The 13,211-nt window shown below is 45.4% G+C and overlaps 7 non-coding genes across 7 annotated transcripts; all 7 read left to right on the top strand.

Moving 5' to 3' along the window:
• The first annotated feature begins 1,110 nt into the window (after positions 1-1,110).
• LOC141195648 (U2 spliceosomal RNA) lies at positions 1,111-1,301 on the top strand. Its single transcript, XR_012268228.1, has one exon. It is a non-coding gene; the product is annotated as a U2 spliceosomal RNA (small nuclear RNA).
• Positions 1,302-2,421: 1,120 nt separating this feature from the next.
• LOC141195647 (U2 spliceosomal RNA) lies at positions 2,422-2,612 on the top strand. Its single transcript, XR_012268227.1, has one exon. It is a non-coding gene; the product is annotated as a U2 spliceosomal RNA (small nuclear RNA).
• A 1,121-nt stretch (positions 2,613-3,733) lies between these two features.
• On the top strand, positions 3,734-3,924 carry LOC141195773 (U2 spliceosomal RNA). The gene has a single exon (XR_012268351.1). It is a non-coding gene; the product is annotated as a U2 spliceosomal RNA (small nuclear RNA).
• Positions 3,925-5,045: 1,121 nt separating this feature from the next.
• LOC141195645 (U2 spliceosomal RNA) lies at positions 5,046-5,236 on the top strand. The gene has a single exon (XR_012268225.1). It is a non-coding gene; the product is annotated as a U2 spliceosomal RNA (small nuclear RNA).
• A 1,126-nt stretch (positions 5,237-6,362) lies between these two features.
• Positions 6,363-6,553, top strand: LOC141195644 (U2 spliceosomal RNA). The gene has a single exon (XR_012268224.1). It is a non-coding gene; the product is annotated as a U2 spliceosomal RNA (small nuclear RNA).
• Positions 6,554-7,675: 1,122 nt separating this feature from the next.
• Positions 7,676-7,866, top strand: LOC141195643 (U2 spliceosomal RNA). Its single transcript, XR_012268223.1, has one exon. It is a non-coding gene; the product is annotated as a U2 spliceosomal RNA (small nuclear RNA).
• Positions 7,867-8,988: 1,122 nt separating this feature from the next.
• Positions 8,989-9,175, top strand: LOC141196408 (U2 spliceosomal RNA). Its single transcript, XR_012268932.1, has one exon. It is a non-coding gene; the product is annotated as a U2 spliceosomal RNA (small nuclear RNA).
• Positions 9,176-13,211: the final 4,036 nt, after the last annotated feature.

Here is a 13,211-nt window from a genome sequence, read left to right as displayed (position 1 = left end):
TTTCTAAAATCAGAAAGAATTGAATTCAATGCTTTTTGTTCATTTTGCTTGTTTGTCGGATTTTGGGATGGACTCTTTGGCTTTGCTTTTCTTCTCCTCATTGGATTTTTCATGTTAAAAATTGCAGAAGCCAGATGACAAGCTCATTTTGGTTCAACTTCAGCAACTGTGCATTGCATTGCCATGTAATGTAATGTAATGCAATGCTATCTATCTAGCTCTCCCTCTATACTTCCTTTTGGATAAACAGACATATTAGGCAAGCATTTTGGAGCTTTCACCTAAATAACTACAGGTGGTGAGATAAGCTGCACAATATAATTGACCTTTCAGTATATTGTTGCACACACACCATCTATTTAGCAAATGCCCTTGTTATCAACAGCAGCCTTTTAAACTCACCTGAGCTAACAGGTATGTGAGCTGGTTACTCTGCTGCGCTTAAAATTTCTTTTTTGGTTTGCTACAATGCCTTTTCTGAAACGTTGTCTCCCTCTGCTGGAACACTGACTTCTTTCATTTAATGCCTGCAGACTATAAAAGAGAAACCAACCCAAAAAGTTTGGTTGATTAGTCTGTGGCATTCTTTTAAACTGTTGCTTATGGCGGTCTCTGTGAGCTTCTCAGTGACATTCAGCCATCCAGGTATCCCGCCTGCAGTAGACGGAATGTGGCAATGGAACGCTGGCTGCGCGTGTCATAATAGGCTCTGAGCCTTTATATACCTGCGCACAGCAGCAGCCACCTTCAGTCTGCTGCTGGACAGCCAGCAGCAGCAGCAGCAGGAGAGGTAATTAATCAGCAACCCTCCTGCTAAGGGTAGACAGCTGCTCCTTCCACCCCCCCCCCCGCCTTAATTGGTTCTCCTCCCTTCCAACGGTGTTGAGACGGGTGGGAACAGCCGGGGGTTGAGGGTACTGTGCTAAAAGAGGTGGAGTTATGCAGATCTAAAACGCGTGGATTGCAGCAGCAGCAAGCCGAAAAGTGCAGGCATGTGAGGGATCTAGAGGTTGACAGCATGTCTTCTTAACGGGAGTCCAGGTGGCCATCTCCACAAATGGACTTTTCAGAATCCTTGGGTGGCACCGTAGTCGGAAACCAATTCTGGTTATCGCTTCTCGGCCTTTTGGCTAAGATCAAGTGTAGTATCTGTTCTTATCAGTTTAATATCTGATACGTCCCCTATCTGGGGACCATATATTAAATGGATTTTTAGAACAGGGAGATGGAAAAAGAGCTTGCTCTGTCCACTCCACGCATTGACCTGGTATTGCAGTATCTCCAGGACCGGTGCACCCCTTCTTTAATGCAGTTTCTAAAATCAGAAAGAATTGAATTCAATGCTTTTTGTTCATTTTGCTTGTTTGTCGGATTTTGGGATGAACTCTTTGGCTTTGCTTTTCTTCTCCTCATTGGATTTTTCATGTTAAAAGTTGCAGAAGCCAGATGACAAGCTCATTTTGGTTCAACTTCAGCAACTGTGCATTGCATTGCCATGTAATGTAATGTAATGCAATGCTATCTATCTAGCTCTCCCTCTATACTTCCTTTTGGATAAACAGACATATTAGGCAAGCATTTTGGAGCTTTCACCTAAATAACTACAGGTGGTGAGATAAGCTGCACAATATAATTGACCTTTCAGTATATTGTTGCACACACACCATCTATTTAGCAAATGCCCTTGTTATCAACAGCAGCCTTTTAAACTCACCTGAGCTAACAGGTATGTGAGCTGGTTACTCTGCTGCGCTTAAAATTTCTTTTTTGGTTTGCTACAATGCCTTTTCTGAAACGTTGTCTCCCTCTGCTGGAACACTGACTTCTTTCATTTAATGCCTGCAGACTATAAAAGAGAAACCAACCCAAAAAGTTTGGTTGATTAGTCTGTGGCATTCTTTTAAACTGTTGCTTATGGCGGTCTCTGTGAGCTTCTCAGTGACATTCAGCCATCCAGGTATCCCGCCTGCAGTAGACGGAATGTGGCAATGGAACGCTGGCTGCGCGTGTCATAATAGGCTCTGAGCCTTTATATACCTGCGCACAGCAGCAGCCACCTTCAGTCTGCTGCTGGACAGCCAGCAGCAGCAGCAGCAGGAGAGGTAATTAATCAGCAACCCTCCTGCTAAGGGTAGACAGCTGCTCGTTCCACCCCCCCCCCGCCTTAATTGGTTCTCCTCCCTTCCAACGGTGTTGAGGCGGGTGGGAACAGCCGGGGGTTGAGGGTACTGTGCTAAAAGAGGTGGAGTTATGCAGATCTAAAACGCGTGGATTGCAGCAGCAGCAAGCCGAAAAGTGCAGGCATGTGAGGGATCTAGAGGTTGACAGCATGTCTTCTTAACGGGAGTCCAGGTGGCCATCTCCACAAATGGACTTTTCAGAATCCTTGGGTGGCACCGTAGTCGGAAACCAATTCTGGTTATCGCTTCTCGGCCTTTTGGCTAAGATCAAGTGTAGTATCTGTTCTTATCAGTTTAATATCTGATACGTCCCCTATCTGGGGACCATATATTAAATGGATTTTTAGAACAGGGAGATGGAAAAAGAGCTTGCTCTGTCCACTCCACGCATTGACCTGGTATTGCAGTATCTCCAGGACCGGTGCACCCCTTCTTTAATGCAGTTTCTAAAATCAGAAAGAATTGAATTCAATGCTTTTTGTTCATTTTGCTTGTTTGTCGGATTTTGGGATGGACTCTTTGGCTTTGCTTTTCTTCTCCTCATTGGATTTTTCATGTTAAAAGTTGCAGAAGCCAGATGACAAGCTCATTTTGGTTCAACTTCAGCAACTGTGCATTGCATTGCCATGTAATGTAATGTAATGCAATGCTATCTATCTAGCTCTCCCTCTATACTTCCTTTTGGATAAACAGACATATTAGGCAAGCATTTTGGAGCTTTCACCTAAATAACTACAGGTGGTGAGATAAGCTGCACAATATAATTGACCTTTCAGTATATTGTTGCACACACACCATCTATTTAGCAAATGCCCTTGTTATCAACAGCAGCCTTTTAAACTCACCTGAGCTAACAGGTATGTGAGCTGGTTACTCTGCTGCGCTTAAAATTTCTTTTTTGGTTTGCTACAATGCCTTTTCTGAAACGTTGTCTCCCTCTGCTGGAACACTGACTTCTTTCATTTAATGCCTGCAGACTATAAAAGAGAAACCAACCCAAAAAGTTTGGTTGATTAGTCTGTGGCATTCTTTTAAACTGTTGCTTATGGCGGTCTCTGTGAGCTTCTCAGTGACATTCAGCCATCCAGGTATCCCGCCTGCAGTAGACGGAATGTGGCAATGGAACGCTGGCTGCGCGTGTCATAATAGGCTCTGAGCCTTTATATACCTGCGCACAGCAGCAGCCACCTTCAGTCTGCTGCTGGACAGCCAGCAGCAGCAGCAGCAGGAGAGGTAATTAATCAGCAACCCTCCTGCTAAGGGTAGACAGCTGCTCGTTCCACCCCCCCCCCCGCCTTAATTGGTTCTCCTCCCTTCCAACGGTGTTGAGGCGGGTGGGAATAGCCGGGGGTTGAGGGTACTGTGCTAAAAGAGGTGGAGTTATGCAGATCTAAAACGCGTGGATTGCAGCAGCAGCAAGCCGAAAAGTGCAGGCATGTGAGGGATCTAGAGGTTGACAGCATGTCTTCTTAACGGGAGTCCAGGTGGCCATCTCCACAAATGGACTTTTCAGAATCCTTGGATGGCACCGTAGTCGGAAACCAATTCTGGTTATCGCTTCTCGGCCTTTTGGCTAAGATCAAGTGTAGTATCTGTTCTTATCAGTTTAATATCTGATACGTCCCCTATCTGGGGACCATATATTAAATGGATTTTTAGAACAGGGAGAAGGAAAAAGAGCTTGCTCTGTCCACTCCACGCATTGACCTGGTATTGCAGTATCTCCAGGACCGGTGCACCCCTTCTTTAATGCAGTTTCTAAAATCAGAAAGAATTGAATTCAATGCTTTTTGTTCATTTTGCTTGTTTGTCGGATTTTGGGATGGACTCTTTGGCTTTGCTTTTCTTCTCCTCATTGGATTTTTCATGTTAAAAGTTGCAGAAGCCAGATGACAAGCTCATTTTGGTTCAACTTCAGCAACTGTGCATTGCATTGCCATGTAATGTAATGTAATGCAATGCTATCTATCTAGCTCTCCCTCTATACTTCCTTTTGGATAAACAGACATATTAGGCAAGCATTTTGGAGCTTTCACCTAAATAACTACAGGTGGTGAGATAAGCTGCACAATATAATTGACCTTTCAGTATATTGTTGCACACACACCATCTATTTAGCAAATGCCCTTGTTATCAACAGCAGCCTTTTAAACTCACCTGAGCTAACAGGTATGTGAGCTGGTTACTCTGCTGCGCTTAAAATTTCTTTTTTGGTTTGCTACAATGCCTTTTCTGAAACGTTGTCTCCCTCTGCTGGAACACTGACTTCTTTCATTTAATGCCTGCAGACTATAAAAGAGAAACCAACCCAAAAAGTTTGGTTGATTAGTCTGTGGCATTCTTTTAAACTGTTGCTTATGGCGGTCTCTGTGAGCTTCTCAGTGACATTCAGCCATCCAGGTATCCCGCCTGCAGTAGACGGAATGTGGCAATGGAACGCTGGCTGCGCGTGTCATAATAGGCTCTGAGCCTTTATATACCTGCGCACAGCAGCAGCCACCTTCAGTCTGCTGCTGGACAGCCAGCAGCAGCAGCAGCAGGAGAGGTAATTAATCAGCAACCCTCCTGCTAAGGGTAGACAGCTGCTCGTTCCACCCCCCCCCCCGCCTTAATTGGTTCTCCTCCCTTCCAACGGTGTTGAGGCGGGTGGGAACAGCCGGGGGTTGAGGGTACTGTGCTAAAAGAGGTGGAGTTATGCAGATCTAAAACGCGTGGATTGCAGCAGCAGCAAGCCGAAAAGTGCAGGCATGTGAGGGATCTAGAGGTTGACAGCATGTCTTCTTAACGGGAGTCCAGGTGGCCATCTCCACAAATGGACTTTTCAGAATCCTTGGGTGGCACCGTAGTCGGAAACCAATTCTGGTTATCGCTTCTCGGCCTTTTGGCTAAGATCAAGTGTAGTATCTGTTCTTATCAGTTTAATATCTGATACGTCCCCTATCTGGGGACCATATATTAAATGGATTTTTAGAACAGGGAGATGGAAAAAGAGCTTGCTCTGTCCACTCCACGCATTGACCTGGTATTGCAGTATCTCCAGGACCGGTGCACCCCTTCTTTAATGCAGTTTCTAAAATCAGAAAGAATTGAATTCAATGCTTTTTGTTCATTTTGCTTGTTTGTCGGATTTTGGGATGGACTCTTTGGCTTTGCTTTTCTTCTCCTCATTGGATTTTTCATGTTAAAAGTTGCAGAAGCCAGATGACAAGCTCATTTTGGTTCAACTTCAGCAACTGTGCATTGCATTGCCATGTAATGTAATGTAATGCAATGCTATCTATCTAGCTCTCCCTCTATACTTCCTTTTGGATAAACAGACATATTAGGCAAGCATTTTGGAGCTTTCACCTAAATAACTACAGGTGGTGAGATAAGCTGCACAATACAATTGACCTTTCAGTATATTGTTGCACACACACCATCTATTTAGCAAATGCCCTTGTTATCAACAGCAGCCTTTTAAACTCACCTGAGCTAACAGGTATGTGAGCTGGTTACTCTGCTGCGCTTAAAATTTCTTTTTTGGTTTGCTACAATGCCTTTTCTGAAACGTTGTCTCCCTCTGCTGGAACACTGACTTCTTTCATTTAATGCCTGCAGACTATAAAAGAGAAACCAACCCAAAAAGTTTGGTTGATTAGTCTGTGGCATTCTTTTAAACTGTTGCTTATGGCGGTCTCTGTGAGCTTCTCAGTGACATTCAGCCATCCAGGTATCCCGCCTGCAGTAGACGGAATGTGGCAATGGAACGCTGGCTGCGCGTGTCATAATAGGCTCTGAGCCTTTATATACCTGCGCACAGCAGCAGCCACCTTCAGTCTGCTGCTGGACAGCTAGCAGCAGCAGCAGCAGGAGAGGTAATTAATCAGCAACCCTCCTGCTAAGGGTAGACAGCTGCTCGTTCCACCCCCCCCCCCCCCCCGCCTTAATTGGTTCTCCTCCCTTCCAACGGTGTTGAGGCGGGTGGGAACAGCCGGGGGTTGAGGGTACTGTGCTAAAAGAGGTGGAGTTATGCAGATCTAAAACGCGTGGATTGCAGCAGCAGCAAGCCGAAAAGTGCAGGCATGTGAGGGATCTAGAGGTTGACAGCATGTCTTCTTAACGGGAGTCCAGGTGGCCATCTCCACAAATGGACTTTTCAGAATCCTTGGGTGGCACCGTAGTCGGAAACCAATTCTGGTTATCGCTTCTCGGCCTTTTGGCTAAGATCAAGTGTAGTATCTGTTCTTATCAGTTTAATATCTGATACGTCCCCTATCTGGGGACCATATATTAAATGGATTTTTAGAACAGGGAGATGGAAAAAGAGCTTGCTCTGTCCACTCCACGCATTGACCTGGTATTGCAGTATCTCCAGGACCGGTGCACCCCTTCTTTAATGCAGTTTCTAAAATCAGAAAGAATTGAATTCAATGCTTTTTGTTCATTTTGCTTGTTTGTCGGATTTTGGGATGGACTCTTTGGCTTTGCTTTTCTTCTCCTCATTGGATTTTTCATGTTAAAAGTTGCAGAAGCCAGATGACAAGCTCATTTTGGTTCAACTTCAGCAACTGTGCATTGCATTGCCATGTAATGTAATGTAATGCAATGCTATCTATCTAGCTCTCCCTCTATACTTCCTTTTGGATAAACAGACATATTAGGCAAGCATTTTGGAGCTTTCACCTAAATAACTACAGGTGGTGAGATAAGCTGCACAATATAATTGACCTTTCAGTATATTGTTGCACACACACCATCTATTTAGCAAATGCCCTTGTTATCAACAGCAGCCTTTTAAACTCACCTGAGCTAACAGGTATGTGAGCTGGTTACTCTGCTGCGCTTAAAATTTCTTTTTTGGTTTGCTACAATGCCTTTTCTGAAACGTTGTCTCCCTCTGCTGGAACACTGACTTCTTTCATTTAATGCCTGCAGACTATAAAAGAGAAACCAACCCAAAAAGTTTGGTTGATTAGTCTGTGGCATTCTTTTAAACTGTTGCTTATGGCGGTCTCTGTGAGCTTCTCAGTGACATTCAGCCATCCAGGTATCCCGCCTGCAGTAGACGGAATGTGGCAATGGAACGCTGGCTGCGCGTGTCATAATAGGCTCTGAGCCTTTAGATACCTGCGCACAGCAGCAGCCACCTTCAGTCTGCTGCTGGACAGCCAGCAGCAGCAGCAGCAGGAGAGGTAATTAATCAGCAACCCTCCTGCTAAGGGTAGACAGCTGCTCGTTCCACCCCCCCCCCCCGCCTTAATTGGTTCTCCTCCCTTCCAACGGTGTTGAGGCGGGTGGGAACAGCCGGGGGTTGAGGGTACTGTGCTAAAAGAGGTGGAGTTATGCAGATCTAAAACGCGTGGATTGCAGCAGCAGCAAGCCGAAAAGTGCAGGCATGTGAGGGATCTAGAGGTTGACAGCATGTCTTCTTAACGGGAGTCCAGGTGGCCATCTCCACAAATGGACTTTTCAGAATCCTTGGGTGGCATCGTAGTCGGAAACCAATTCTGGTTATCGCTTCTCGGCCTTTTGGCTAAGATCAAGTGTAGTATCTGTTCTTATCAGTTTAATATCTGATACGTCCCCTATCTGGGGACCATATATTAAATGGATTTTTAGAACAGGGAGATGGAAAAAGAGCTTGCTCTGTCCACTCCACGCATTGACCTGGTATTGCAGTATCTCCAGGACCGGTGCACCCCTTCTTTAATGCAGTTTCTAAAATCAGAAAGAATTGAATTCAATGCTTTTTGTTCATTTTGCTTGTTTGTCGGATTTTGGGATGGACTCTTTGGCTTTGCTTTTCTTCTCCTCATTGGATTTTTCATGTTAAAAGTTGCAGAAGCCAGATGACAAGCTCATTTTGGTTCAACTTCAGCAACTGTGCATTGCATTGCCATGTAATGTAATGTAATGCAATGCTATCTATCTAGCTCTCCCTCTATACTTCCTTTTGGATAAACAGACATATTAGGCAAGCATTTTGGAGCTTTCACCTAAATAACTACAGGTGGTGAGATAAGCTGCACAATATAATTGACCTTTCAGTATATTGTTGCACACACACCATCTATTTAGCAAATGCCCTTGTTATCAACAGCAGCCTTTTAAACTCACCTGAGCTAACAGGTATGTGAGCTGGTTACTCTGCTGCGCTTAAAATTTCTTTTTTGGTTTGCTACAATGCCTTTTCTGAAACGTTGTCTCCCTCTGCTGGAACACTGACTTCTTTCATTTAATGCCTGCAGACTATAAAAGAGAAACCAACCCAAAAAGTTTGGTTGATTAGTCTGTGGCATTCTTTTAAACTGTTGCTTATGGCGGTCTCTGTGAGCTTCTCAGTGACATTCAGCCATCCAGGTATCCCGCCTGCAGTAGACGGAATGTGGCAATGGAACGCTGGCTGCGCGTGTCATAATAGGCTCTGAGCCTTTATATACCTGCGCACAGCAGCAGCCACCTTCAGTCTGCTGCTGGACAGCCAGCAGCAGCAGCAGCAGGAGAGGTAATTAATCAGCAACCCTCCTGCTAAGGGTAGACAGCTGCTCGTTCCACCCCCCCCCCCCGCCTTAATTGGTTCTCCTCCCTTCCAACGGTGTTGAGGCGGGTGGGAACAGCCGGGGGTTGAGGGTACTGTGCTAAAAGAGGTGGAGTTATGCAGATCTAAAACGCGTGGATTGCAGCAGCAGCAAGCCGAAAAGTGCAGGCATGTGAGGGATCTAGAGGTTGACAGCATGTCTTCTTAACGGGAGTCCAGGTGGCCATCTCCACAAATGGACTTTTCAGAATCCTTGGGTGGCACCGTAGTCGGAAACCAATTCTGGTTATCGCTTCTCGGCCTTTTGGCTAAGATCAAGTGTAGTATCTGTTCTTATCAGTTTAATATCTGATTAGAGATGAGCGGTGTTCGACTAGAACTGTTCGCCAATCTCAAATTCGAGCTGTTTTGGGCGGTGTTCGAGTTGTTCCACGAACCCGAACGATTTGCAAAAAATTCGGCTGTTCGAGGTTATGTTCGATAACTGTTCGTGCACCAAAAGCGTGTCCTGCATGTCTGGCGCTATTTAGAGCACCAATCATGCAGGGATTGTCTGCCACTCACTGTAATGCCGCAGCCATGGTGGTTGTGGCATTACAGTGATTGCCCAAATCGATGGGAACAGTGCCAACAGTGAAACATGAAAAGCCGGCAATTCATCAGCGGCATACACCGGTACCCGACAATTTAGAACCGAAAGAATAGAGCTTCACACATAGATTAGATAGATATAAACATGTCAGTCACATATATATGAAGTACAGTGACAGTGTTGCTTACTGTACTTGTCATTTAGCGTAAAGGATTTATCAAAAAAAATAATAGTGTTTTCATGCACCGTCTCTTTAAAAAAGCCGGCCGGCAATTCAGCAGCGGTACCCGACAATTTAGAATAGAAAGAATAGAGAATCACACATAGATTAGATAGATAGAAACATGTCAGCCACATATATATGAAGTACAGTGACAGTGTTGCTTACTGTACTTGTCATTTAGCGTAAAGGATTTATCAAAAAAAATAATAGTGTTTTCATGCACCGTCTCTTTAAAAAAGCCGGCGGGCAATTCAGCAGCGGTACCCGACAATTTATAACAGACAGAATAGAGCTTCACACATAGATTAGATAGATAGAAACATGTCAGCCACATATATATGAAGTACAGTGACAGTGTTGCTTACTGTACTTGTCATTTAGTGTAAAGGATTTATCAAAAAAAATAATAGTGTTTTCATGCACCGTCTCTTTAAAAAAGCCGGCCGGCAATTCAGCAGCGGTACCCGACAATTTAGAATAGAAAGAATAGAGAATCACACATAGATTAGATAGATAGAAACATGTCAGCCACATATATATGAAGTACAGTGACAGTGTTGCTTACTGTACTTGTCATTTAGCGTAAAGGATTTATCAAAAAAAATAATAGTGTTTTCATGCACCGTCTCTTTAAAAAAGCCGGCGGGCAATTCAGCAGCGGTACCCGACAATTTATAACAGACAGAATAGAGCTTCACACATAGATTAGATAGATAGAAACATGTCAGTCACATATATATGAAGTACAGTGATAGTGTTGGTTACTGTACTTGTCATTTAGTATTAAAATAAAGGATTTATTATTAAGAAAATAGGCGTGGGGTTCCCCTTAATTTTAGGCTCTAGCGGAGGTTAAGCAGACGGCTGGGGCAGATGTTTGAAGCCTGGGAAGGGGGTAATACCCACGGAGCTTCCCAGGCTACTAATATCAGCCCCCAGCTGAATACATAGCCTTTACTAGCTATTAAAATGGGGGACCCCCCAAAAAAAATGACGTGGGGTCCCCCCTAATTTAATAGCTAGCAAAGGCTAGGCAGACAGCTGGGGGCTGATATTAATAGCCCAGGAAGGGAGCCATGAATATTGGCCCCCTCCCAGGCTAGAAACACCAGCCGTCAGCCGCCCCAGAAATGGCGCATTCATAGGATGCGCCAATTCTGGCACTTAGCCTCGCTCTTCCACGCTGCCCTGGTGCGGTGGCAGGGGGTAATAGGGTTGGGGTTGATGTCAGCTTATAATGCCAGCTGACATCAAGCCCAGGTTAGTAATGGAGAGGCGTCTATAAGACACCCCCATTACTAACCCCATAGTCAAAGTTAAAAAAAACACAAACACCCAGAATAAAGTCCTTTAATTGAAATAAAGACACAATCCTTTATTGTTCTAAATTAAACCATACTTACCGTCACGCCCATTCCAGCTGAAGCCAACGATCTCCTGCAATAAAAGAAAAATAATAAAGCAACCTCATCCTTACCTTTCCATGGTTCCCACGACAGCTTCAGCTCTGCTACATCGAGATGACAGGCTGGACCGCAGCAGAACGCTGCCATCCAGCCTGTCATCCCGCAGACACTGAGAAGCGCAGGCTTGCTTGCGCTGCTCAGCGTCTCTCTGTGACGACATCCAGATGAGCCGAGTTCATGTCCAATGAACTCGGCTCACCTCATGCACGTCACTGACAGCGTGGGAAAATTCTCACGCTGAAGCGGTGAGTGCAGGAAAATTTTCCCACGCTGTCAGTGACGTGCATAAGGTGAGCTCATGTCCAATGAACTCAGCTCACCTCCTGCACGTCACTGACAGCGTGGGAGAATTCTCCTGCACTCAGCGCTTCAGTGTGAGAATTCTCCCACGCTGAAGCGCTGAGTGCAGGAGAATTTTCCCACGCTGTCAGTGACGTGCATGAGGTGAGCCGAGTTCATTGGACATTAACTCGGCTCATCTGGATGCCCTCACAGAGAGACACTGTGGAGCGCAAGCAAGCCTGCGCTTCTCAGTGTCTGCGGGATGACAGGCTGGATGGCAGCGTTCTGCTGCGGTCCAGCCTGTCATCTCGATGTAGCAGAGCTGAAGCTGTCATGGGAACCATGGAAAGGTAAGGATGATGTTGCTTTATTATTTTTCTTTTATTTCAGGAGATCGTTGGCTTCAGCTGGAATGGGTGTGATGGTAAGTATGGTTTAATTTAGAACAATAAAGAATTGTGTCTTTATTTCAATTAAAGGACTTTTTTCTGGGTGTTGTGTTTTTTTTAAATACTTTACTAGAAATTCATGGTGGTCATGTCTAATATTGGCGTGACCCCATGAATTTCGGGCTTAGGGCCAGCTGATAATGCCAAGCTGGCCCTAACCCCTTTATTACCCAGTGAGCCACCGCATCAGGGCCCTGGATGAGTTGGGTACAGCGCCAGAAGATGGCGCTTCTATGAACGCGCCATTTTCCGGGATGGCTGCGGACTGCAATTTGCAGCGGGGGTGGCCCAGAAAGCTTGGGCCTCCCTGCGCTGTGGATTCCAGCCCCCAGCTGCCTAGTTGTACCTGGCTGGACACAAAAACAGGGCGAAGCCCCACGTCAATTTTCTTTAAATTATTTCATGAAATAATTAAGAAAAAAAGGGCTTCCCTATATTGTTGTGTCCGGCCAGGTACAAATAGGCAGCTGGTGGTTGGGGGCAGCCCGTTCCTGCCTGCTGTACCTGGCTGGACACAAATATAGTGCGAAGCCCCACGTCAATTTTTTTTAAATTATTTCATGAATTTCCTGAAATAATTTAAAAAAATTTAAGTGGGGCTTCGCACTATATTTGTGTCCAGCCAGGTACAGCAGGCAGGAACGGGCTGCCCCCATCCACCAGCTGCCTATTTGTACCTGGCCGGACACAACAATATAGGGAAGCCCTTTTTTTCTTAATTATTTCATGAATTTCATGAAATAATTAAAAAAAAAAGTACGTGGGGCTTCGCCCTATTTTTGTGTCCAGCCAGGTACAACTAGGCAGCTGGGGGCTGGAATCTGCAGCGCAGGGAGGCCCAAGCTTTCTGGGCCCCCCCCCGCTACAAATTGCAGTCCGCAGCCACCCCGGAAAATGGCGCTTTCATAGAAGCGCCATCTTCTGGCGCTGTGCCCAACTCATCCAGGGCCCTGGTGCGGTGGCTCACTGGGTAATAAAGGGGTTAGGGCCAGCTTGGTATTATCAGCTGGCCCCAAGCCCAAAATTCATGGGGTCACGCCAGTATTAGACATGACCGCCATGAATTTCTAGTAAAGTATTTAAAAAAAACACAACACCCAGAATAAAGTCCTTTAATTGAAATAAAGACACAATTCTTTATTGTTCTAAATTAAACCATACTTACCATCACACCCATTCCAGCTGAAGCCAACGATCTCCTGCAATAAAAGAAAAATAATAAACCAACCTCATCCTTACCTTTCCATGGTTCCCACGACAGCTTCAGCTCTGCTACATCGAGATGACTGGCTGGACCGCAGCAGAACGCTGCCATCCAGTCTGTCATCCCGCAGACACTGAGAAGCGCAGGCATGCTTGCGCTCCTCACTGTCTCGCTGTGACGGCATCCAGATGAGCCGAGGTCATGTCCAATGAACTCGGCTCACCTCATGCACGTCACTGACAGCGTGGGAAAATTCTCACGCTGAAGTGCTGAGTGCAGGAGAATTCTCCCACGC

The sequence above is a fragment of the Phyllobates terribilis genome, unplaced genomic scaffold (assembly GCF_046119375.1).
Source record: "Phyllobates terribilis strain yellow unplaced genomic scaffold, ASM4611937v1 Scaffold_74__1_contigs__length_7073193, whole genome shotgun sequence".
Lineage (NCBI taxonomy): Eukaryota > Metazoa > Chordata > Amphibia > Anura > Dendrobatidae > Phyllobates > Phyllobates terribilis.
The sequence above is the reverse complement of the archived record's forward strand: the minus strand, read 5'-3'. Positions and strand labels throughout refer to the sequence as shown.